Source organism: Phyllobates terribilis, unplaced genomic scaffold (assembly GCF_046119375.1).
Source record: "Phyllobates terribilis strain yellow unplaced genomic scaffold, ASM4611937v1 Scaffold_9__5_contigs__length_417890890, whole genome shotgun sequence".
NCBI classification, from domain to species: domain Eukaryota; kingdom Metazoa; phylum Chordata; class Amphibia; order Anura; family Dendrobatidae; genus Phyllobates; species Phyllobates terribilis.
In genome coordinates, this window is record NW_027362769.1 from 234,389,078 (window position 1) to 234,414,208 (window position 25,131).

At 43.3% G+C, this 25,131-nt stretch overlaps 1 protein-coding gene across 2 annotated transcripts in view; it reads left to right on the plus strand.

Moving 5' to 3' along the window:
• Window positions 1–25,131, plus strand: part of GRIN2A (glutamate ionotropic receptor NMDA type subunit 2A) — a 999,861-nt gene that overhangs the window by 287,162 nt on the left and 687,568 nt on the right. The window lies entirely within an intron of this gene.

A 25,131-nucleotide genomic window follows, 5' to 3' on the forward strand; every position in this document is an offset into this window, starting at 1 on the left:
CTAGAACTTTTTAGTGAATCAAACATCAGCATATCATGTGGCACAGAGCTACATCATCTCACAGTTCTTACAGTAAATAATCACTATCTGTAATGATGATTAAACCTTCTTCCCTCTAGACCACACATGTCAAACTTTGGTCCGTGGGCCAAATCTGGCCCTCAGGGTGGTTTTATTTGGTCTGTGACTCCAGAACCACCACCCCTATGTAGGCCCATTATTCTGCATGGAGGACTATGTGGGGCCCATTATTCTGTATGGAGGACTATGTGAGGCCCATGGTACTGTATGGAGGACTATGTGGGGCCCATTATTCTGCATGGAGGACTATGTGGGGCCCATTATTCTGTATGGAGGACTATGTGGGGCCCATTATTCTGTATGAAGGACTATGTGGGGCCATTATTCTGTATGGGGGACTATGTGGGGCCCATTATTCTGTATGGAGGACTAGGTGGGGCACATTATTCTATATGGATGACTATGTGGGGCACATTATTCTGTATGGAGGACTACGTGGGGCCCATTATTCTGTATAGAAGACTTTGTGGGACCCATTAAACTGTATACTGGCTGGCCCTCGACTTTGTCCAAGTTTTTTCAATTTTGCACCTGAGTGTTTGAGTTTGACATCCCTGCTCAAGACATAGAGGATGTTCCTTTGTCATTGTTGCAGATCTTGGTATAAAAAGATCATTAGAAAGATCTCTGTACTGTCCCCTTATATATTTGTATAATGTAATAAGATCGTCACAAAGCCTTTGCTTCTCCAAACTGAATAACCCCAAATTTGATAGCCTGTCTTTGTACTGCAGTCCACCGATTCCCTTAATAACCTTGGTCCCTATTCTCTGCATCTGCTGTATTCCAGCTATGTCCTTCTTATTTACTTGAGGCCATAATTGTATGCAACATTCTAAGTGTGGCCGCACTAGTGACTTACATAGACTAATGACTCTATACTAGTGACTTGTAAAGACACAAAATGATGTTCTTTTTATGAGCATCAATGCCTCTTTTAATGCATCCTAGTGTTTTATTTGCCATGGCAGCAGTTGCATGGCACTGGTCACAAAGTTTTTTGTCCTCCCATACACCAAAGTTTTTTTCAGTGACAGTTTTACACAGTTTACACAGTGTCTGATCATTTATTACATAATTGTATATTTTATTTCACCGGCCAAAGTGGATGACTTTACATTTATCAACATTTAATTTCAATTGCCATTATTTCTCAGTCCAATCCTGAAGCTTAGGTAAATCCTTAAGTACTGTATATTAAATTATCCTTTTCTGTGTTGATTACCTGGCAGAGTTTAGTATCATCTACTTATATTGAAATTCTACTCTGTATTCCATCTATAAGATTATGAATAAATGTTTTAAAAAGAAGAGGGCCCGATGCTGAACCCTGTGTAACCCCATTGTTAACTGTGACACAATCAGCGTTTGCTCCATTAATAACCAACCTTAGTTTCTTCTCACTGAGCTGGTTATTAACCACATATTTTCCCATATTCCAGCTGAGTTAAGCAAGTGATATTTAATGGAGAACTTATGAAACCTCTGATCATGTCATATGTCATGGAATTTTATTTTGAAAATACCATACAACTGTGTGCAGAATTATTAGTCAACAGGGTCACAAAAACGTGTTGAGGAAAAAGACGCACATTAACTGGCAGAAATTTGAGAAGAAGGAAACGTGAAGGGACCAGGAGCCCATTATCCTCCAGTGCTGTCATATTCCATAGCTGCAGCCTCCCTGAAGGCCAGAAGTACAAGGAGTTCATTGCTCAGTGACATGGCTGAGGTAAAGAAGGCCATGTACAATGTTCACAAATCTCGCACAGCAGTATGCACCCTCAAACAAATGTGGATGACATTGTCAAAAACGGAGCATATTTTACTAATGGGGAAGAAATAAAACCGTAATATAAACAAGTAAATATAAACATTGAATTATTTCAAGTTACTTCCTTCTGAAGCCTCTGAATAGAAAATCACTGAATCTCAAGTCATAGACTTAAGCAAACCACACTTTGAGAAAGCACTCGCAAGCTTGTTCACTCACAGTTCCAGATGCTTTAAAGATAGAATATTTTCTGTAGCAGCAATTCAACTTGCAAATCACTGCAATGTTCAAAAATAAGGCCAGAAAACAAAACTTTTGCTAAATATGTTACCATCCTATTATAGAATATACAATAAGAAAGCCTCACAATTGTACATAAAGAGTGTGGAGATGCCATATTGTCATCCATGGGTTGCATCCTAAGTTAAGAAGTGGTTTGAATTGGTAAAGTGTTATTCATTAAAAGCCATAATAAATACTAGTTTCTCTTTCATTTTATTTTACTAACTTTTCATTATTATTTGTAAATTGCTCAATATCATAGTAATGCACTTTATTTGTACGATTTCTAGAAAAGTTTTACTTCTGGGTTCCATTGCTTCCGTAAAATAGAAGTGATGTCTTTGGGATTTGCATTTCTTCCTAAACATTGTTTATAACATAGGAAAGATTATAGAATTCAAGACTGTTATTAAGATTTCTGTTAAATTTTTCCCCATTTGTAGACAATATAATATTGGTTAATCATGTCCATTAAGTTTGTGGTCTTTAAGACCTACCTCTGTTAGTCCTTTGGAAGCAAAGTTAAAATGTCAGTGTGATTGTACCAAAACCTTTGCCATAACTTGTAAAATATTAATTCAAATTTTCACTACTTTACCTGTGAAGAACCACATCTTATATTAATTTTTGAACCTCTGTCCCTCAACATATAAGGAATGCCCTCCATCTTGAAATTGATAATGAACGTGCCAGTTCTATGTAATAATATTGTATGTATTTAGACATGCTAATAAGATCACCTTTAATGCATTTAATAGGGGATAATATATTTCAAATTAAGTGAACTGATATCCCCCTTTCAGTAATGCGATTTTAAAATGTCGGTAAGTCTAAGTGCTTAATGTAATGTAGCAGTGAGTTCCATGCTGACAGCAACCTCAGACTGTATAGATTTTAAGAGATTTTTAGATTTTTTTATTCCTGTTATGTAATAACAATGCCACAGTAATGTGAAGTATTGGCCATTCTCATCCCCATAGTAATGTGTGTCGATCAATGGAAATGATACAGTATTGTGATGTAACTGTCAAGCTCAGTGCCACAGCATTGATAACTTCCAAGCAAATTGCCCCGGAATTGAAGTGCAATCATTAAGATCTGTTCAAATGCTGATTTGTAACCATGAAGTTCACCACCAGTGTCCTCCAACCTTTCTTACCATGAGAGCCACACTCATCTCTGAGAGATAGTCTCAAACCACATTCAGGACCCCTACCATCGCAGTAGTGACACCTAGAACCTGATATAAAGACAGCCAAAGCTTCCCCATGAAAAAGCACATCAAAACCATATGTCCCCTCCCTTATAGGCAGTATACTTACATCTAGGAGTGCCCACTTTACCCCTATTCAGTAATCTTCCATCAAGCACACTAACCACACTATTACATCCAGCTTCAAGCACCCCTCTAACTGGTAGTATTATCTTATCATCTTATCTCCAGCTTACCATATTTATTCCCTCCAAGCCCCCCGTATATGAGCATGCGGATCTGTTCTTCTGTGCACATTTTCTCAGAAAAATCAGCATCTAGAGACGTGCTCTTCAAAGCTGTTTGTTAGACCTGGTCCTAATGCACCAAGCTGGCAAGCAGCCGCGAGTCACACATTGGCCTGAGAGCTACAGGTTGGGGATCTCTGTTCTACATTATCATTCATCTTGTAGTAACCAAGCTTGTACCCTTTTGCCATGTTTCAAAGAGCCATGCATATATACTTCCTAACTCACATACCACCTACCTAAACATTGTGACTGATAAAACTCACCCCTTTATGGCAACTCTATTCCCTAATGGCAGTAACCTCTCTCAGTGGGATGCTGCTCCTTTTCACTCTGACAAAATTGTTCAGGAATGGTTTGAAGAACAAAACAAAGAGTTCAAGGTGTTGACTTGGCCTCCAAATTAACAAGGTCTTAATTCAATGGATCATCAGTAGGATGTGTTGGAACAACAAGTTCAATCCATAGAGGATGTACTTCACAACTTTCATAACTTGAAAGACCTGCTGCTAATGTCTTGGTGCCAGATACCACAGGATCTTCAAATGTCTTGTGGGGGTCTACATATCCATGCAAATGTATTGGTAACACAAAGGGTACCTAAACAATACAAGAATTCCAAACTGGTGGTCTCATTGTTATAGCTGATAAATACAAATATATAGTGGAATAAGATAATAATAATAATTAATAATAGTAAAAAAAATAATATATACATGTGTATACAGCGTGTGAAGTAAGTTTTGAACACGTTACCAACATAGTGTGTATTATGGCATCAAGAGAGTTCAATTTAGGTCTCATCCGACCAGACTATATTCTCCCAGTATTTCACAGACTTGTGTAAATGTTGTTGAGCAAACGCGCTTGAACATGCTTTTTGTTTAACAATGGAGTCTTGTGTGGTGAGCGTGCATACAGGCCATGGAGGTACAGTGCATAACTTATTGTTTTCTTTTCAAACAATTGTACCTGCTGATTTAAGGTCTTTCTGTAGCTTTCCACAGGTAGTCCCTGGCTCTTGGACAACGCTAATGATAATTTTTTCAACTCTTCTGGTCGTGGACAGTTTATGTTGAAATTTTGTTCTTTTTCACTTCTGGATTATGACCCCAACAGTGCTTACTGGAGCCTTCAGTAGTTTAGAAATTCTTCTGTATCCAATTACATTAGTATGTTTTGCAACAATAAAGGTGCAAAGGTCTTTAGACAGCTCACTGGTTTTACCCATCATGAGATGTTTCTTGTGGCATCTTGGTAAGGAGACAAATTTTTGTAGGCCATCAGTTGAACCAGCTGATATTATTTTTCACAAAGTGGCAGGATTGATTTCTAATCACTGATAGATCTCAGCTGGTGTTATCACTTTCCTTGGCTTTTTGCATCTCTTTCTTCAGGAGTTCAATACTTTTTCCCTGTGTCATTTCTCATTTTTACACAACTGAATTTATGGACATATATAGTTTGATTCATTTGCCTGTGTAGATTGGATGGGTTAATACTGACATCTGGTGAGAATTTCATGACACTTGCACCTTTAGAAATATATTTACTCAGAAAATTGATGACGTGTTCAATATTTATTTCACCCACTGTATGTACAGTACAGACCAAAAGTTTGGACACACCTTCTCATTTAAAGATTTTTCTGTATTTTCATGACTTTGAAAATTGTACATTCACACTGAAGGCCTCAAAACTATGAATTAACACATGAGGAATTATATACTTAACAAAAAAGTGTGAAACAACTGAAAATATGTCTTATATTCTAGGTTCTTCAAAGTAGCCACCTTTTGCTTTGATGACTGCTTTGCACACTCTTGGCATTCTCTCGATGAGCTTCAAGAGGTAGTCGCCGGAAATGGTCTTCCAACAATCTTGAAGGAGTTCCAAGAGATGCTTAGCACTTGTTGGCCCTTTTGCCTTCACTCTGCGGTCCAGCTCACCCCAAGCCACCTTGATTGGGTTCAGGTCTGGTGACTGTGGGGGCCAGGTCATCTGGTGTAGCACCTCACCACTCTCCTTCTTGGTCAAATAGCCCTTACATAACCTGAAGGTGTGTTTGGGGTCATTGTCCTGTTGAAAAATAAATGATGCTCCAACTAAATGCAAACCGGATGGAATAGCATGCCCCTGCAAGATGCTGTGGTAGCCATGCTGGTTCAGCATGCCTTCAATTTTGAATAAATCCCCAGCAGTGTCACAAGCAAAGCACCCCCACACCATGACACCTCCTCCTCCATGCTTCACGGTGGGAACCAGGCATGTAGAGTCCATCCGTTCACCTTTTCTGCGTCGCACAAAGACACGGTGGTTGGAACCAAAGATCTCAAATTTGGACTCACCAGACCAAAGCACAGATTTCCACTAGTCTATTGTCCATTCCTTGTGTTCTTTAGCCCAAACAAGTCTCTTCTGCTTGTTGCCTGTCCTTAGCAGTGGTTTCCTAGCAGCTATTTTACTATGAAGGACTGCTGTCTCCTCTTAACAGTTGTTGAAGAGATGTGTCTGCTGCTAGAACTCTGTGTGGCATTGACCTGGTCTCTAATCTGAGCTGCTCTTAACCTGCGATTTCTGAGGCTGGTGACTCGGATAAACTTATCCTCAGAAGCAGAGGTGACTCCTGGTCTTCCTTTCCTGGGGCGGTCCTCATGTGAGCCAGTCTCTTTGTAGCGCATGATGGTTTTTGCAACTGCACTTGGGGACTCTTTCAAAGTTTGCCCAATTTTTCAGACTGACTGACCTTCATTTCTTAAAGTAATGATGGCCACTCGTTTTTCTTTACTTAGCTGCTTTTTTCTTGCTATAATACAAATTCTATCAGTCTATTCAGTAGGACTATCATCTGTGTATCCACCTGACTTCTGCACAACACAACTGATGGTCCCAACCCCATTTATAAGGCAAGAAATCCCACTTATTAAACCTGACAGGGCACACCTGTGAAGTGAAAAATATTTCCGGTGACTACCTCATGAAGCTCATCAAGAGAATGCCAAGAGTGTGCAAAGCAGTCATCAAAGCAAAAGGTGGCTACTTTGAAGAACCTAGAATATAAGACATATTTTCAGTTGTTTCACACTTTTTTGTTAAGTATATAATTCCACATGTGTTCATTCATAGTTTTGATGCCTTCAGTGTGAATGTACAATTTTCAAAGTCATGAAAATACAGAAAAATCTTTAAATGAGAAGGTGTGTCCAACTTTTTGGTCTGTACTGTATATATTCTCAGCTTTTGCTTCGTAATTTCAGTATTAGCCCAATTTTAACATGATAAATTGGCAAAATATTCATTATTAAAGTATTTTCTACTATATCAATCTATGTCAGTTTGTAAAATGTGTATTGTACACAAATAGGTTGATGTATACATAACAAATAGAAGCCATCCGGAGCCTGTATTGCATCACTGGTTCTGCACCTGGCATCCTATGTAACCTACATAGAGAAGGAATGGAATGCTCTCCTGTTTCTCCAGGCTCACCTCATTATGTAGTTCACCTCATTATGCACTGATGCATTATTAGTCAATTCTGTGCAGTTTTTCATATCCCAGGACAGATGGAGAGCCAGCAGTGTTGCACAATTTGTAGATTAATTGCTTATAATGCCAAGATTCACGATTCACATTTACCTGGTTACTGTAGTAAATAAGGTCTTTAAGGTCTTTTTTAAATTGAAATACATCAACAAATTATATGTCATCCAACGTTTAATGATTTATAATAAATTATAGCGATTGGCGGGAGTTTGTACAAAGACGGAAATACAGTTTTATAATAAATATATTACAATAAATGTTGGAACTAAAATTTAGTAATTTCATTACAATAATACAGTTATAATTATTGTACAGAAAGTGCATAAATCGCCGCTGTAATAAAATTAATTTTTCTTTTCCTTTTTTATTATAGCAGTAATAAAATATTAATCATTATTGACATAAGAGTTATGTAACACTTTACAATGTATGGAAAAAGGAAATGTTCTTTGGATTGTTTCTACTCTATCTCTATTGCAAAACTACAATGTAGATATGAGATTTCAGAATGATGTGAGGACTACAGTAAAATATTATAGTGGCAAGGGGCTACAATGTTACAGTTACTGCTTTTAACTAGGATAGTGGATTCTTGAGGCTGAATCCAATATAGAATTGGCTGAATTGGCGCTTTTGACACTTAAAGAGGTTGTCTGGGACTTTAACATTGATGGACTATCTTTAGAATGGGTAATCAATGTCTAATTGATAAGGGTGTGACACCAACGCCGATCAGCTGTTACCGGTGTCGGCGGCAGCTGGAACTTTTCAGTTACGGAGCAGCACAGTGAAGCTCCATCTACTTTATAGGTACTGCACATCTGCCCCTTATTCAAATCAATAGTACTCGGCTACGGCAACTATTCTGTTGACGGAGCTGCGTTGTGCAGCTCCGTAGCTCAGCAGTTCACCGCACCTCCACCGATCAGACATTGATGACCTATGTTAAGGATAGGCCATCCATATAAAAGTAGTGGACAACCTCTTTAAGATCTGCACTTTGCATTCTTCAGGTTGCAGTTCCCAGTACAGTCACTAGTTGACAGTAGATGCAACAGTGATAACAGGACAGGAACAAGGTCACACGTGGTGTATGGAGCAATCCAATGGAGTCAGAACAAACTTGTGCAGCATGGAACAGGATCATGGTAAGAGGACGGAACATGGTCACAAGACAGCCAAAACTGTTAGAACCTTGCTCTTAGGTTTTTTCCTCTGCTGGTCACATGACCTCGTTGGCCTATTTAATCCTGCTCCGCCCTTCTGGCTTTGCTGGACTTCATTATATAACTACTTTCTAGCTAGCCTGTGCTCTGTATCTAACTCTGTTAGTTTGCTTGGTCTACGGACCTCAGTGTTCTATATATTTTGTTTGTTTGTCTGTCTGCTACTATTTCTGTTAGGAGGTGTCCCATTTTTCCTCCCAGTCCTTAGTACTTGTAGGGATTCCTTCCCCACATCTATAGGTTTCCGTACAGACTAGCTTAGGACTTTAGCAGGTCTGATCGCAGGATCAGGTTCCCTGTTATATCATAGGGATTCAGCTGAGTTCTATCGTAGGGACAGATTTCCTCTCTTTCCTTAGCTCTGGTAGCAGAACATAACAGTAAGTCCAGCCAGCAAATTCTCTAAGGAAAGATTTTTCTGTTCCATCATGGTGTCGGTTCAGGATTTGGCTCATCGCCTGCAGGGACTCTCTCTGGAGGTGGTCGAGCTCCGTCAGCACGTGAGTAACTGTCCTGGAGCACATTTCTTGGAGCCTAAGGTATGTTTGCCGGATTTATTTTTTGGTGAACACCGAGAATTTTTTTCATTTAAAAATGCTTGCTTATTGTATTTTCGTTTGAGACCCAAGTCCTCTGGGGATAAATCCCAGCGCATAGGGTTCATAATGTCACTTTTGCGCAAAGAGCCTCAGGAGTGGGCCTTTTCTTTGCAACCTAGTGATACATGCTTCAGATCAGTGGATAGTTTTTTTTCTGCTTTGGGACTATTATATGATGATCCTGACCGTGTCGCATCAGCTGAGACTGAGTTAAGACGTTTGAGACAGGGATCAGGTAATGTGGAAAAATATTGTACTCATTTCCGTCGTTGGTCTACTCAAACAGGGTGGAACGATTCTGCTCTGAAAAGTCTATTTCTTGCTGGGCTCAATGAAAGGGTTAAAGACCTGCTAATTGCTTATCCTACACCTGAAGATTTGCAACAGGCTATGCAATTAGCTATACGGGTGGATAGGAGACTGCGTGCAAGGGTTAATGAGAGCAAATCCTCTGCTATGTCAGTTTCTGGTTATGAGAATGTGTGTACTAACAGTGGTGAATCGATGGAGATTGGATCGGTGGCACCTCGCTCTCCAGAAAAAGACCGTCGATTTTCTGAAGGCTTGTGTTTCTATTGCGGAAAATCTGGTCATTTGATTAAAGGCTGTGAGCTTCGTATGAAGAAAGAAAAAAAAATGGTCAGTCATGCCCGTATTGCCTGTTTAAATTCCAAGGGTGTATTTTTAGCTGCTTCCACGATTGCTCAGGAAAAATTAATGGAATTTCGGGTGTTTGTTGATTGTGGATCTACTCTGAATGTAATTGATGGGGGATTCTTGGAAAGACTCAATTTAAAACCCGAACCTTTATCATCCCCCATTGCTGTGGTTTCTGTGGATGGTTCCCCTTTGAAGAATATTACTCTCAAGGTCTGTGAATTTCCTCTCACTATTAATGGTGTTCACTATGAGAAATTGGATTTGGTAGTTTTGAATAACTTGCCTTCTCCAGTAATATTGGGATTGCCCTGGTTAAAATTTCACAATCCTGTACTGGATTGGTCTACCAATGAAATTAAATCCTGGAGCCATAAATGTTATGACAAGTGTTGTAACGGGCGTATTGCAGCTTTGGATAGGGGAGAATTGCCTGTTCCTATTCAGGATTTTTGGAGAGTTTTTTCTGAGAAGGAATCGCAGGTTTTGCCTCCCCATAGAGACTATGATTGTTCTATTGAATTTGTCCCTGGAGCGACTCTTCCTAAAAGTCGTTTATTTAACCTTACTATTCCTGAGAGGAAGGCTTTGGATGAATACATACAGACAAGTTTGGCCGCCGGTCACATTAGGCCCTCTAAGTCTCCTGTGGCGGTTGGATTTTTTTTTGTAAAAAAAAAGGACTGTGGTCTACGTCCTTGTCTGGATTTTCGTGAGATTAACAATATTACTGTACGCAATCCTTACCCACTGCCATTGATTCCTGATCTGTTTAACCAGTTAATGGGGGCCAAGTGGTTCTCTAAAATTGACCTTAAGGGGGCATACAATCTGTTGCGCATGAAGGAGGGTGACGAATGGAAGACTGCTTTTAACACTCCTGTGGGTCATTTTGAGAATCTGGTTATGCCTTTTGGTCTTACTAATGCTCCTGCATTTTTTCAGAATCTTATTAATGACATCCTTAGACCATTGATCGGCAAAAATGTGGTTGTGTATTTGGATGACATTTTGATTTATTCGCCGGATCTGGAGTCTCATTGGCGGAGCGTACGTGAGGTATTACAATTGTTAATGGACAATTCGCTTTTTGCTAAGCTGGAGAAATGTGAGTTCGCTGTACAGAAAATTAGTTTTTTGGGTTACATTATCTCCAGCGAAGGTTTTGAGATGGACCCGGTTAAAGTTCAAGCTGTACAGGAATGGCCTAGGCCTATTGGTTTGAAATCTATACAGAGGTTTTTAGGTTTCGCCAATTATTACAGAAAATTCATAAAAAAAATTTCTAGTATTGTCAAACCTCTGACCGATCTCACCAGGAAAGGTGCTGATGCGGTTCAGTGGTCTTCTGAGGCCATTGAAGCTTTTGTGTATCTCAAGGAGAGGTTCACCTCTGCTCCCATCCTTATGCAGCCTGATGTGACTAAGCCGTTTTTGGTTGAGGTTGATGCTTCTTCGGTGGGGGTTGGCGCAGTATTGTCTCAGGATAACGGGGATGGATTACATCCCTGTGCCTTTTTTTCAAAAAATTTTTCGGAGACTGAACTGAATTACGATATTGGTAATCGGGAATTATTGGCTATTAAACTCGCATTTGAACACTGGCGCCACTTCTTGGAAGGTGCGGAATTTCCCGTTCAGGTTCTTACGGATCATAAAAATCTGATATATCTTGATGCTGCCAAGCGCCTGAATGCCCGTCAGGCTAGGTGGGCACTGTTTTTCTCGCGGTTTAATTTCTCCGTTACTTACATCCCTGGTACTAAGAATGTTAAGGCGGATGCCTTGTCTCGCAGTTTCTCTCCCATAGTCGGTGCTGAGAAAGAGGAGAACATTTTACAAGAAGGTGTTGTGATAGCTGCTTTGGACTCCGTTTTGGAAGATGAGATTCTTAAAGCACAGGAGAATGCCCCATCTAACACTCCTCATTGGAGGTTGTTTGTGCCTGGGACCTTTAGGAGAGATTTGTTTGTTGAGTGTCACGAATCTCGGTTGGCAAGTCATCCCGGAATCTCTGAGACCAAGAGACTGGTGGGTCGCAATTTTTGGTGGCCTGGATGGCAGAAGGAAGTCATTAAGTGGGTGCGTCAATGTACTATATGTGCTAGATCTAAGTCCTCTCATACTTCTGCTGCGGGGTTGCTTTGTCCTTTGGAGGTTCCCAGTGCTCCTTGGACACATTTGGCTATGGACTTTATAACTGACCTTCCCCCCTCTGAGGGTTTTACTGTCATCTGGGTGGTCGTGGACCGTTTTAGCAAGATGTGTCACTTGGTTCCCTTCGTCAAACTGCCCTGCGCTAAAACTCTCGCTAAGGCCTTTGTCAAGGAAATTGTCAGACTTCATGGCGTTCCTACTGACATTGTTTCTGATAGGGGTCCTCAGTTCGTGGCTCGTTTTTGGCGTGCCTTTTGTGACAGGTTGGGAGTTCATCTGTCGTTCTCGTCCGGATATCATCCTGAATCTAATGGCCAGACAGAAAGGAAAAACCAGGATGTTGAGCAGTACTTGCGTTGTTTTGTGGCAGACAATCAAGAGGGGTGGTCTGAGTTTCTGCCACTTGCTGAATTTGCTCTGAACAATCATACATCTTCTTCTGCTGGTTGTTCGCCTTTTTTTTGTTGTTCTGGGAGACATCCGTCGTTTGGGTCGTTCTCCAAGTTGGGATCTGCCGTGCCTGAAGAGGAGAATTTTTCCGGTGATTTGGAGAGAGTTTGGACGGATGTGCGTGGTAATCTTCAGGAGGCCAACAGAAAATCTAAAGACTACTTTGATAGGAAACGACAGGAGGTTTTGTTCGCTGTTGGTGACATGGTTTGGTTGTCCTCTAGGAATCTGCGGTTGAGGATTCCTTCTAAGAAATTGGGTCCCAAGTTTGTAGGGCCCTTTAAGGTGCTTCAGGTTGTCAACCAATCTGCTGTTAGGTTGGAGGTTCCTACCTCCTGGAGAATTAATCCGGTATTTCATGTTTCTCTGTTAAAAAAAGCTGTTGTGTCGGATGGTGACGCCTCTGCCTCTGTTCCTCCGGTGGTGGAGGACGGGGAATATGAAATTTCTCGCATCCTTAACTCTAGACGGTATAGAGGTAGTTTGCAGTATCTGGTGGCCTGGAAAGGTTTCGGACCCGAGGATAACTCTTGGGTGAGGTCAGATGATGTTTCCGCGTCCAGACTTATCAGAGCGTTTCACAGGAGATTTCCTGATAAGCCTGGTCCTAGGGGATCCGGAGGATCCTCTTAGAAGGGGGGGTACTGTTAGAACCTTGCTCTTAGGTTTTTTCCTCTGCTGGTCACATGACCTCGTTGGCCTATTTAATCCTGCTCCGCCCTTCTGGCTTTGCTGGACTTCATTGTATAACTACTTTCTAGCTAGCCTGTGCTCTGTATCTAACTCTGTTAGTTTGCTTGGTCTACGGACCTCAGTGTTCTATATATTTTGTTTGTTTGTCTGTCTGCTACTATTTCTGTTAGGAGGTGTCCCATTTTTCCTCCCAGTCCTTAGTACTTGTAGGGATTCCTTCCCCACATCTATAGGTCTCCGTACAGACTAGCTTAGGACTTAAGCAGGTCTGATCGCAGGATCAGGTTCCCTGTTACATCGTAGGGATTCAGCTGAGTTCTATCGTAGGGACAGATTTCCTCTCTTTCCTTAGCTCTGGTAGCAGAACATAACAAAAACAGTTGTCAGAGGACTGGCTGTACAATGGTCACAGGACTTGAACATGGTGACAGAACAGACTATTCTGGTGTCAAAGGACTGACTGAAAAATGGTCACAGAACTGGAAAGCTGTCACTGGACTGGTCGGAATATTGCCACAGGACTTAAAGTAGTCTTAAAGTAGTCACAGTACTGGAATATGGTTACAGTACAGTCCAGACTATAATCACAGGTTACACTAGAACCTGATCATAGAACAAGATGTAATATGGTCATAAACGTGGTCACAAGACTGGAAAATGAATACAACCTAGTAACAGCCAATACAAACATGGCAGCTGGAGAACCAGAAACAGACCAGAAACAAGGAGACCAGGAATAGGATGACAGTAATATAACAGGTAGCAAATCAGGAGGCTTAAAGGGGTTTTCCCACAAACAAATGTTCATTTTAATTAATAGATCTTGGAATAATAATAATTTCCACAATTGGATGTGCTTAAATTAAATGTTCCTGTGCTGAGATAATCTTATAAATGTGCCCCTGCTGTGTACTGTGCAATGGCTGTGTCTCACCGTGTACGGAACATGGTCTGATCATACCACAACTCCTGGGCAGGAGAGGAAGCAAAAGAGTATACAGATATTACAGCAGGAGATCACAAATTATTCTTTCTTTGAAGTAAAACATTGTTTAAAAAAAGGCAGGGAAATGTTTTACCTCACAAAAAGGATCAGCTGCGATTTCCTGCTGAAAAATGTGTATACTCTTTTGCTTTCTCCCTGCCCAGGAGCTGTGGTATGATCAGACCGTGTTCCTGTACGGTCAGACACAGCCATTACACAGTACACAGCAGGGGCACATTTATAAGATTATCTCAGCACAGGAACATTTTAGTTAAACACATCCAAATGTGGAACTTATTATTATTTCAAGATCTGTTGAGCCTTTCCCTATGGCTGCCACTCTTTGCTGTGATCCTTGTTGGGTTTTACAAGTTGCCTGGCGAGTCTCAGTGACATCATCTCCCTATGTCTCTTAAGGACTAGTTGGAAACACCCCTGTGTCTTAGTGTTAATTCAGTTCTGTGTTTATCTGCGGTTTGTTTGGAAAAATAATAATAATTTGTATTTTTATAGTGCCAACATATTGTACATATTGAACTCTGTCAATTGTCAGATTCTACTGGTGCTACTATTTCCTCAGACTTCTATGATTCTGCATTTAGCACCTATTGTTCCCCAAGCCCTGCTGGTAAATCCATTATTTGCAGTAAGGTCTATGATATCTAGAGACTAATCACTATACTGCATTTAACTTTGCAAACCTCTCTCATATTTATAAACTTTCTGACCTGCTGGTTAACCCTCTGTTAGCAATGAGTTAACCCATTGTTTTCTGTGAACATCATGAACTGCTATTAGAGACCATTCACATTAAGCAATTTTGCCACATAAATCATAGTATGATTATCATCGTCATCTGGCCTTCTGGTTCGGTGGCTTCTTGTGTGACCTGCCTCATCTTTTTTTCTACGATCCAGCATAACCAGTAGTTCAGGTCCTACGGTTCCACATGCCTTCCAGCCTCCTGTACAAATGCCCTAGGACTATGTGTTCACCCTGACCTGTGGCTTTGTGTATCCACCTCACAAGGTTAGCCTAGCATCAATAGCGAAATCACTGATCTTCAGAAATTATTTGAGACCATCAGGTGTGTTTTGCAGAGGCAGTGCTGGTACACAATGCTGAACCCTATTTCACAACTATTCTAAGCTAGAATATGGTAAGAACTACTAAACTGAGTGAAGACAAAACAGTCCATCATTAATTTAAGATATGAAGACCAATGAATCTGGAAATTTGTTAAAACTTTGAAGGTATCCTCAAGTGCAGTCATGAAAACCATTAATCACCATGATGAAATTGGCTCTCATTAGGAAAGCCCAGGGATGAAAGACCATTGCTTCTGCTGCAGAGGATTAGTTCATCAGTGTTACCAGTCTCAAAAACTGCAATCTGACAGCACACAAGAGAACAGCCCTAGTGAATGATGCACGTAAGGCTGTGTGCCCACGATGCATTTTTTAAGCGTTTCCGCAGCGGCAAAAATGCTGCAGAAATGCTTAAAAAATGCATGGTAGAAGGCCTGCCTTGTTCCCCAATGATAATCCGCATGTGCTGTGCACATGCTGCGGAAATTTCCACTGCGGATTATCATTGCGGAAAAAAACGCAGCACTACCAATTATTTTGCGGAAGCGCTGCGTTTTCGCCACCATTGACTTGCATTTGAACGCATGGATTCCGCATCACTGTATATGTAGATGCGCATTCCATGCGTTCTAATGTGTGGATGGTACCCAGGTCTAGAGAAGAGGAGACTCTCCTCCGGACCCGGGTACCATAGAACCTGTAAAAAAAAGAATAAAATAAAAAATAAATATTATATTTACTTTCTGACGGCCCCCGCTGCGCTCGTCCGCCCATGCCAGCAGATCAGCCAGGACGGAGCGAAACAAGACTGCGGGGGCCATCAGAAGGTAAGTATATATATTTTTTTTTATTTTTAACCATTCTTTGGGGTCACACTATATAAATCCATGCCGTTTGCATGGATTTATATAGTGTGACCAAGTTGACAAGCACTTTCCAAGTGATGCTAAAATCGCTTTGAAAGCGCTCGTCAACCCGCATGCGGAAATGCAAGTGTAGAACGCTTCACATCCGCATGTCCCTGGCAGGAAAAATGCATGTTCAATCCGCATGTTTTTTTCTGCCAGGGAAGATGCAGAAACGCTCAGGAAAAATCCGGAACATTTCTGCATTGTGGGCACATAGCCTAACAGAGACATCCAGTGTAGACTGAGAACTAGGCCTGTATAATTGAATTTCTGCAAATAAACCACAACTGAGGATCGTGAAGAGGCTTATTTGGGCCAAGAAACACAAGCATTAGACATTAAATCAGTGTATAAAATGTACTGTACTGTGGACTGATGAGTCAAAATGTGAGATTTTTCGTCTATGTCTTTGTGAGATGCATAAAAGGTGAGCAGATGGTTTCTACATTTGTAGTGTCCACCGGGAAGCATGGAGGGGGAGGTGTGATGGTGTGGGGTTGCTTTGCTGGTAACATTGTTGGTCATTTATTCAAATTCAAGACACACTTACTCAGCATGGCTACCAAAACTTTCTGCAGCAACATGTCATCCTGCCTTTAGTGCGACAATCATTTGTGTTGCTACAGGACAATCACCCAAAACAAACCACTAGGTAATGTGACCAACAAAAAGAAGGATGGAGTGCTGTGTCAGATGAAATGGTCTCCACAATCACCCAACCTCAATCTAATTGAGATGATTTGGGATGAGCTGGACTGCACAGTGAAGACTAAGCAGTCAAGAAGAGCTCAGCACTAGTGATTAGCGAGTATGTTCTATTAACCCTTTCGGCGAGCATGCTCGGGTGCTCGCTGATTATCTTCAGCGTGCTCTGGTTTTATGCGACTAACAGCTTTAATACATGTGAGGAATGCCTAAGAAAACAGCAGTCTTCACATGTATTAAAGCTGTCAAACAGTCGCAAATAATGTGCACAGCAGTGACTCAAACATAACACACGAGCACAATGAAGATACTTGGAAAACACCGGAGCATACTCGGAAATCTCGAGTAATGAGCATGCTCGCTCATCACTACTCAGCACTAGTGAAGAGCGAGCATGCTCGCTACTGCTCAGTGCTCGCCCGAGCATCTCACTGCTCAAGATGCTCGGCACTCGCCGAGTATTTCCGGGGTTGCTCGGCGGGAGCTCGGGTCCTCTCCCATCATGTTTGGCGCTCTTTAGAGCACCAATCAACATGCAGGGATTGCCTGCCACTCACTGTAATACCGTAGCCATGTTGGTTGTGGCATTAGAGTGATTGGCTGGCCACACAGTGTCATCAGGTCTATATTAGACCTGGCGCCACCATGTTTGTCACAGTCACTCCGGAATCAGAGTGTAGGGAGAGGTGCTGCTGTATTAGGGAGAGATTTGCTTGTGTATTAGGTAGTGTAGGGAGAAAAGCCGTACATTACACATATCCATCTTAACAAACAGTCCTTTTGAGGACTAACTAATCCATCTGTAGAGATATCATGCAGGCATTGTGTATAGGCAGGCAGGGTATATAGCAGACTGCAGTGCATATAGCACAAGAGGCTCCATTCCAATTCGGCCTTCTGCTGCTGTTAGATATTTCTATACAAAGGCCCAGGTCTCAGGGGCCAGAAATACTTTTTTGGGATCTTAATCCTCATTATTTGCTTAAAAAGCAATCCAGAGAACACTGCGCCATTTGCTTGTTGGCACTGCAGAATACAGCCAGGTCCTTTCCATATTACAGCGCTAGAAATCCAGCTATTTAAAACTATGTTTTCTCCGTCAAACGGATCACATATATGTTGTCAGAAAATACTGCCATTTCTGGCCTCCATTAACAATTTTCTTTACTGTGTCAGTGAAGCAATTCACTGCAGTTTGCTGTTCAAACTACTTACCTACAGGCCAGGTATTTAAAACTCTGTTTTCTCTGTCATTTGTAGTGAGCATGGAAGATACTGTCCTCCATTTAAAATGGGCAAGGCCCGTGGCAAGGGATGGGAAACTGAAAGTGATGGTGATGGTGCATGCAAAGGCCGAGGACAAGGCCGTGGGCAAGCAGAAATTGTGCCACAACAAACACCCACATCTTTTCGCCTGACCTTCCTGTCCCAATTCCTAGGAGACTGCAGCACTATTGAACCCAGAGCAGTGTCAAAATGTTGTTGGTTGGATAGCAGATAATGCTTCCAGTCACTTAGCCACCACCACCACCACCACCCTGTCTTCTACACGGTCAAGTCTCAGTAGCCGTGAGTCTGGACTGCATATTCCTCACCCTGATCCTCCTTCCTCCCACCATGCCGAGTACCCGGAGACAAATGATCCCACACTTGGACACTCTGAAGAGCTGTTCACTTTTCCATTTCTAGATTCGGGCCTCTCACCCGGTCCACTTGAAGCGGGGCAAGAGGAGATCACCTGTAGCGAAGCCCAAATATTTGCGCAGCCACGGTCACATGAAGGCGATGGTGGGAAAGAGTCACAAGGGGTGGACGATGATGAGACACAATAGCCAGAAAGTCAGGAGGAGGACCAGGGTGCGGAAGTGGAAGACGAGGTGGTAGTAACTGACCCAACATGGCAGGAGGACATGCAGAGCAAGGACAGCAGCACACGGGGGGGGAAGGCAGAGCACCCCAACAGGCAGGAAGAAGCAGTGTGGTGGCCACAGACAGAAGACAGGCAACCGTTCCCCGTAACACAAACACAAAGGAAGTTGCCAGTGCAACTGTTAGGTCTTCCCAAGTCTGGTTGTTTTTTTAAAGACTCTGCTGATAACCCCAAAAAGGCCATTAAGAACCTGCCAGGCCAGCATCAGCAGGGGTGGCAAAACGACCAGCCTGACCACCACCAGCATGATCAGGCTCATGGCAGCAAATCACCCGACTTTGTGGGCCGAACCCCAAGGTCCAGGAACAGTGTCTGCAGGTGGCACCATTGCTTCTTCCGCTGTTGTGCATGCAAGCCAATCCCCTGTCCATGGTGCATGTGAAGATGCCTCCTGCCCTGCACCTGTCATTGCACACTCTCAAGTAGCATGTCCATGTGCTTGTCCCAACGCAGCATTCAGTTGTTCATATCCCAGTCCTTGGAACGCAAGCGCAAATATGCAGCCAACGCCCCACAGGCCACACTACTAAATTCTCACATTTCACGACTGCTTGCGCTCAAAATGTTGCTTTTTAGGTTCGTGGAGACGGAAGCATTCCGCAATCTGATGGCGGCGGCCGTCCCTCGGTACTCGGTCCCCAGCCGCCACTATATCTCTCGGTGGGCCATCCCCGCATTACACAAGAACATGTCCCAAAACATTAGCCGTGCCCTCAACAACGCAGTTACCGAGAAAGTCCATCTAACCACGGACACGTGGACAAGTGCTTGTGGGCAGGGACGGTACATCTCACTATGGCACACTGGGTTAACAAAGTGGAAACCGGGACCCAGTCGGACTTTGAGACGGAAAATGTCCTCCCGACGCCAAGGATTGCGGGCCCTAGGTCAATCAGGGTTGCCCCCGCGGTCTACAGCTCCTTCACCTCATCCTCCTCAGCATCCTCCGCCTCCTCTTCAGCCTCTATCTCCGAAATGACCACATCAGTCACAAGCTGGAAGCACTGCAGCACTGCCTCGGCCGAACGGCAACAGGCTGTGCTAAAGCTAATATGCTTAGGTGACAAACCGCACCATGCTGAAGAGTTATGGACAGCTCTGAAAGAGCAGGCAGATCTGTGGCTCACACTGCTGCACCTACAGCCAGGCATGGTTGTGTGTGACAATGGCCAGAACCTGGTGGCGGCTCTGAGGAGAGGCGAGCTCACACACGTACCATGCCTGGCCCATGTGCTTAACCTCGTGGTTCAGCGGTTTCTCAAATCCTACCCGGAGCTGCCGGATCTGCTTGTTAAAGTACGCTGCCTGTGTGCCCATTTTAGAAAGTTAGCTACAGCTTCTGCCCCCTTTCCGTGTTTCTGCATCGTTTGCAGCTTCCGGCTCACAGACTGGTGTGTGGTGTCCCCACACGTTGGAACTCTACACTGCAGATGTTGGGAAGGATTTGTGAGCACAAGAGGGCAGTTGTTGAGTACCAGCATCAACAAGGCCATCGGTATTCAGTTCAGACTCCACACAGAAGACCTCAGGAGTGGACATGGATGTCAGACATATGTACCATCCTCCAAAACTTTGAGGACTCCACCAAGATGGTGAGCGGCAATGACGCCATAATTAGTGTCACCATCCCGCTTCTCTGTTTTCTAAAACGCTCTCTGCTCACAATCAAAGAGGATGCATTGCAGGCGGAACACGATGAGATGGAGCAAGGAACCATACAGGGTGATTACACAGAGCCATGCCTCATCTCATCCCAACATGGATTGGGTGACAATGAGGAAGAGGAGGAGGAGGAAGAACAGGAGCTAGTTTCATGCACTATAGACGGTACTACCTGCACAGCTGTCATACCGTCTGTTTAGCATGGATGGCCAGAGGACAGATAGGAGGAGGAGGAGGAGGAGAGCATGGTCAGTCATCCTCTTGGTGAGGACACGGAAGTCTTGCCTGTTAGTAGTCTGGCACGCATGGCTGAGTTTATGTTATGCTGCCTTTCCCATGACCCTCGCATTCTCAAAATTTTGGAGGACAGTCATTACTGGCTGGTGACACTTCTAGATCCACGCTACAAGGAGAATTTTATATCTCTTATTCCTGAGGCGGACAGGTCTACCAAAATGGGGCAGTACCAGAAGGCCCTTGTTGCTGAAGTATTAAAAAATTCCCATCTGAAAACGCTGGCGGCAGAGGGCACATTTCGTTGGACAACCAAGGAGTACAGGCGAGAGAGACACAGCTTCAATCCAGCAGAGGCAGGGTAACACTGACAAAGCTCTGGGAGAGTTTTCTAAGACCCTCCCATCGCACAGGCCCTGAGGCGTGGGTACTCTCACAAGGAGTGCAAAGTTTGGAAAGATGCTGAGGGAGTACCTTGCCGACCGTACCAACGTCCTCCGTTATTCCTCTGTGCCTTATAATTGTTGCGTATCCAAGCTGGATACGTGGAATGAACTGGCTCTCTATGTCTTGGAGGTCCTGGCCTGCCCTGCTGCCAGAGTTTTATCAGAGCGGGTTTTTAGTGCCACTGGTGGAATTATAACAGATAAGCGTATCCGCCTGTCAACTAAAAATGCTGACTGGCTGACTCTTATAAAAATGAACAAGGGCTGGATTGGGCCAGACTTCTCAACACTACCAAATGATACCAGCGTAACATAAACTCAAATCCAGTGGCTTTTCTTGGGAGGTGTATTCCCATGCACCTTTTCACACCCACACATGGTTATACACTTCCTGATTTTGGCTATTTGCTCATGTCCTCCTCCTACTCCTCATCCTCCGCCACCATATCACCAGGGTGACCGTGGTCCATGATGCAACACCCACATAATTTTTTTAAAGGGTGTTTATGATGCCCGTAAAAAAAAAATTTATACAGTATGTTCATGTATACCTCCCAGGGGTAAATGTTTGTCAGCCCATACACTTAGTGCATGAGCATTACAAGTATAGGGGGCCCGCTCCTCTCTATGGGAACATTTTTTTATGAGGCCCTCCTCCACGTCTCTTCCAAGGGGCATTGAAGTGCCTCCAAATTTTTGACAGCCCTTGCATTCACTGCATAGGCCAACACTATGGGAGACTCTCTCCTTTCTAATGGGAATTTGTTGTTACTGTGGCCCTGTTCTATGTGTTTTTAAATTGTTAGTGGGGTTTTTCATAAATTTGGTCAGCCATTGGACTCACTGCATACCCTATAACTGTGTAGCAGACCCTCTCCTTTCTAATAGGAATTTGCCGTTACTGTGGCCCTGCTCTATGTGTCTTTAATTTCTTACCGGGGTTTTTCCTAAAATTGGTCAGCCGTTGGACTAACTGCATACCCTATAACTGTATAGCAGACTCTCTCCTTTCTAAATGGAATTTGTCGTTACTGTGGCCCTGCTCTATGTGTCTTTAATTTCTTAGATTGCCAGATAAGGTTGTAAAATATTAAAATGACATTTCCCGGTGAATGCAAAAATAACGTAAAAAAAACAAAACAATAGGATCTTTCTTTAGTATAAAAAACAGCATCACCAATTTAACCTCAATGTAATCACATTGTTCAGCTCCTGCACCTCCTCCTCCATCTCCAAAATGACCACATCAGTCACAAGCTGACAGCACTGCAGCACTGCCTTGGCCAAGCGGCAACAGGCTGTGCTGAACATAGCATGCTTAATGCTTAATGACAAACCGCCCAGCGCTGCAGAGTTGTTGAAAGCTGTAACACAGCAGCTTGATCTGTGGCTCTCACCGCTGAACACACAGCCAGGTATGGTCGTGTGTGACAATGGGCGGAACCTGGTGACGGAGAAATGACAACCGGAGTAGATATGGTTTCCCTCTATGCCAGTCCTTTCACCGAGCTAAATACAACTCTCAGCAAAAAAAGCTGTGGACTGGCTCCGCACCGTCCCTGGCCACATTCACCTGTCCACATGTTTGTGGGTAGGTGGTCCTTCCCAGTAAGTGCACTGGGGAGGACACAGGTAATGTTGTGGGACCCGTGCTTGTGGAAGGCGGAGATGATACCAGGAGAAATAGTGGTGGCTGGTGACCGAGTATGGACATCCGGCCGCCGCCGGCATGAGGTTATGAAAAGCTTCCGCCTCCACGAGCCTAAAAGTAGTGTTGAGCCACCCCCGTAGTGTTCGGGTTCGGTTCGGTTCGTCGAACACCGGGATGTTCGAGGAACTGTTCGTCGAACTGTTCGTCGAACACCTTAGAACACCGTCGAACACCGTTAAAACCAATGGCAGGCAAACAAAAACACATAGAAACACATAGAAAACACCTGCAAAGGTGTCCAAAAGCTGACAAACTGCTCAGAAGACACTCTCTTTAAAAAAGCCGGCCGGCAAATTCAGCAGCGGCATACACCGGTACCCGACAATTTAGACAAGAAGGAATAGAGCATCACACATAGATTAGATAGATAGAAACATGTCAGTCACATATATATGAAGTACAGTGACAGTGTTGGTTACTGCACTTGTCATTTAGTGTAAAGGATTTATTAAAAAAAATATTAGTGTTTTCATGCACCGTCTCTTTAAAAAAGCCGGTGGGCAATTCAGCATCTGTACCCGACAATTTATAACAGACAGAATAGAGCTTCACACATAGATTAGATAGATAGAAACATGTCAGTCACATATATATGAAGTACAGTGATAGTGTTGCTTACTGTACTTGTCATTTAGTGTAAAGGATTTATTTAAAAAAATAAGTGTTTTCATGCACTGTCTCTTTAAAAAAGCCGGCCGGCAATTCAGCAGCGGTGCCCGACAATTTAGAACAGAAAGATAGAGCATCACACATAGATTAGATAGATAGAAACATGTCAGTCACATATATATGAAGTACAGTGATAGTGTTGGTTACTGTACTTGTCATTTAGTATTAAAATAAAGGATTTATTATTAAAAAAATTGGCGTGGGGTTCCCCTTAATTTTAGGCTCTAGCGGAGGTTAAGCAGACGGCTGGGGCAGATGTTTGAAGCCTGGGAAGGGGGTAATACCCACGGAGCTTCCCAGGCTACTAATATCAGCCCCCAGCTGAATACATAGCCTTTACTAGCTATTAAAATGGGGGACCCCCCAAAAAAAATGACGTGGGGTCCCCCCTAATTTAATAGCTAGCAAAGGCTAGGCAGACAGCTGGGGGCTGATATTAATAGCCCAGGAAGGGAGCCATGAATATTGGCCCCCTCCCAGGCTAGAAACACCAGCCGTCAGCCGCCCCAGAAATGGCGCATTCATAGGATGCGCCAATTCTGGCACTTAGCCTCGCTCTTCCACGCTGCCCTGGTGCGGTGGCAGGGGGTAATAGGGTTGGGGTTGATGTCAGCTTATAATGCCAGCTGACATCAAGCCCAGGTTAGTAATGGAGAGGCGTCTATAAGACACCCCCATTACTAACCCCATAGTCAAAGTTAAAAAAAACACAAACACCCAGAATAAAGTCCTTTAATTGAAATAAAGACACAATCCTTTATTGTTCTAAATTAAACCATACTTACCATCACGCCCATTCCAGCTGAAGCCAACGATCTCCTGCAATAAAAGAAAAATAATAAAGCAACCTCATCCTTACCTTTCCATGGTTCCCACGACAGCTTCAGCTCTGCTACATCGAGATGACAGGCTGGACCGCAGCAGAACGCTGCCATCCAGCCTGTCATCCCGCAGACACTGAGAAGCGCAGGCTTGCTTGCGCTGCTCAGCGTCTCTCTGTGACGACATCCAGATGAGCAGAGTTCATGTCCAATGAACTCGGCTCACCTCATGCACGTCACTGACAGCGTGGGAAAATTCTCACGCTGAAGCGCTGATTGCAGGAGAATTTTCCCACGCTGTCAGTGATTAGAGATGAGCGTTTTTCTACTCGAACTGTTCGCCAATCTCAAATTCGAGCTGTTTTGGGCGGTGTTCGAGCCGGTCGGCGAACACGAACAATTTGAGAAAAATTCGGCTGTTCGAGGTTATGTTCGATAACTGTTCGTGCACCAAAATCATAACTGGATTTTTTCTCAGTAATGATGAAAATTAATGTTAATACGCAGTTTGAGTGTACAGCGGGGCGGGGGGAGGGGCAGGGGATGGATCTCTGCAGGAACAATGAAGATCTCCATTTTTTTTTCTCTTTCCCGCATTTGCAGTGGGGAGGTGCAATCTGTCAGCCTATCAGCAGCGCACACACGGAGCGAAGTGCTTTTTTTCACACAAGCAAGGGCATGTGTGATTGGCAGTGTATGTCACATGTCCTTGCCCTATAAGACCAAGCCATTTTCCCCGTCGCCACCATTTTCTCACTGCTGCAGCTGCGTGTTAGACGGCACCGCTGTTGCTGTGTGCGCTATACCTTGTTAATTTCAAGCCAATTTTCGCACAAATATACAGATAGCTTGGGAGTAGGGAATAGTTGTGATTGCAGTCCTTTTAAGGACTAGGTTACAGCATTTCCTACGACTTTTATCAGGCAGGTCTGTGCTCTTAAATAGATAGATTGTGGGAGTAAAGACTAATTGTAATTGGAGTCCTTTTCAGGACTAGGTTACATCAG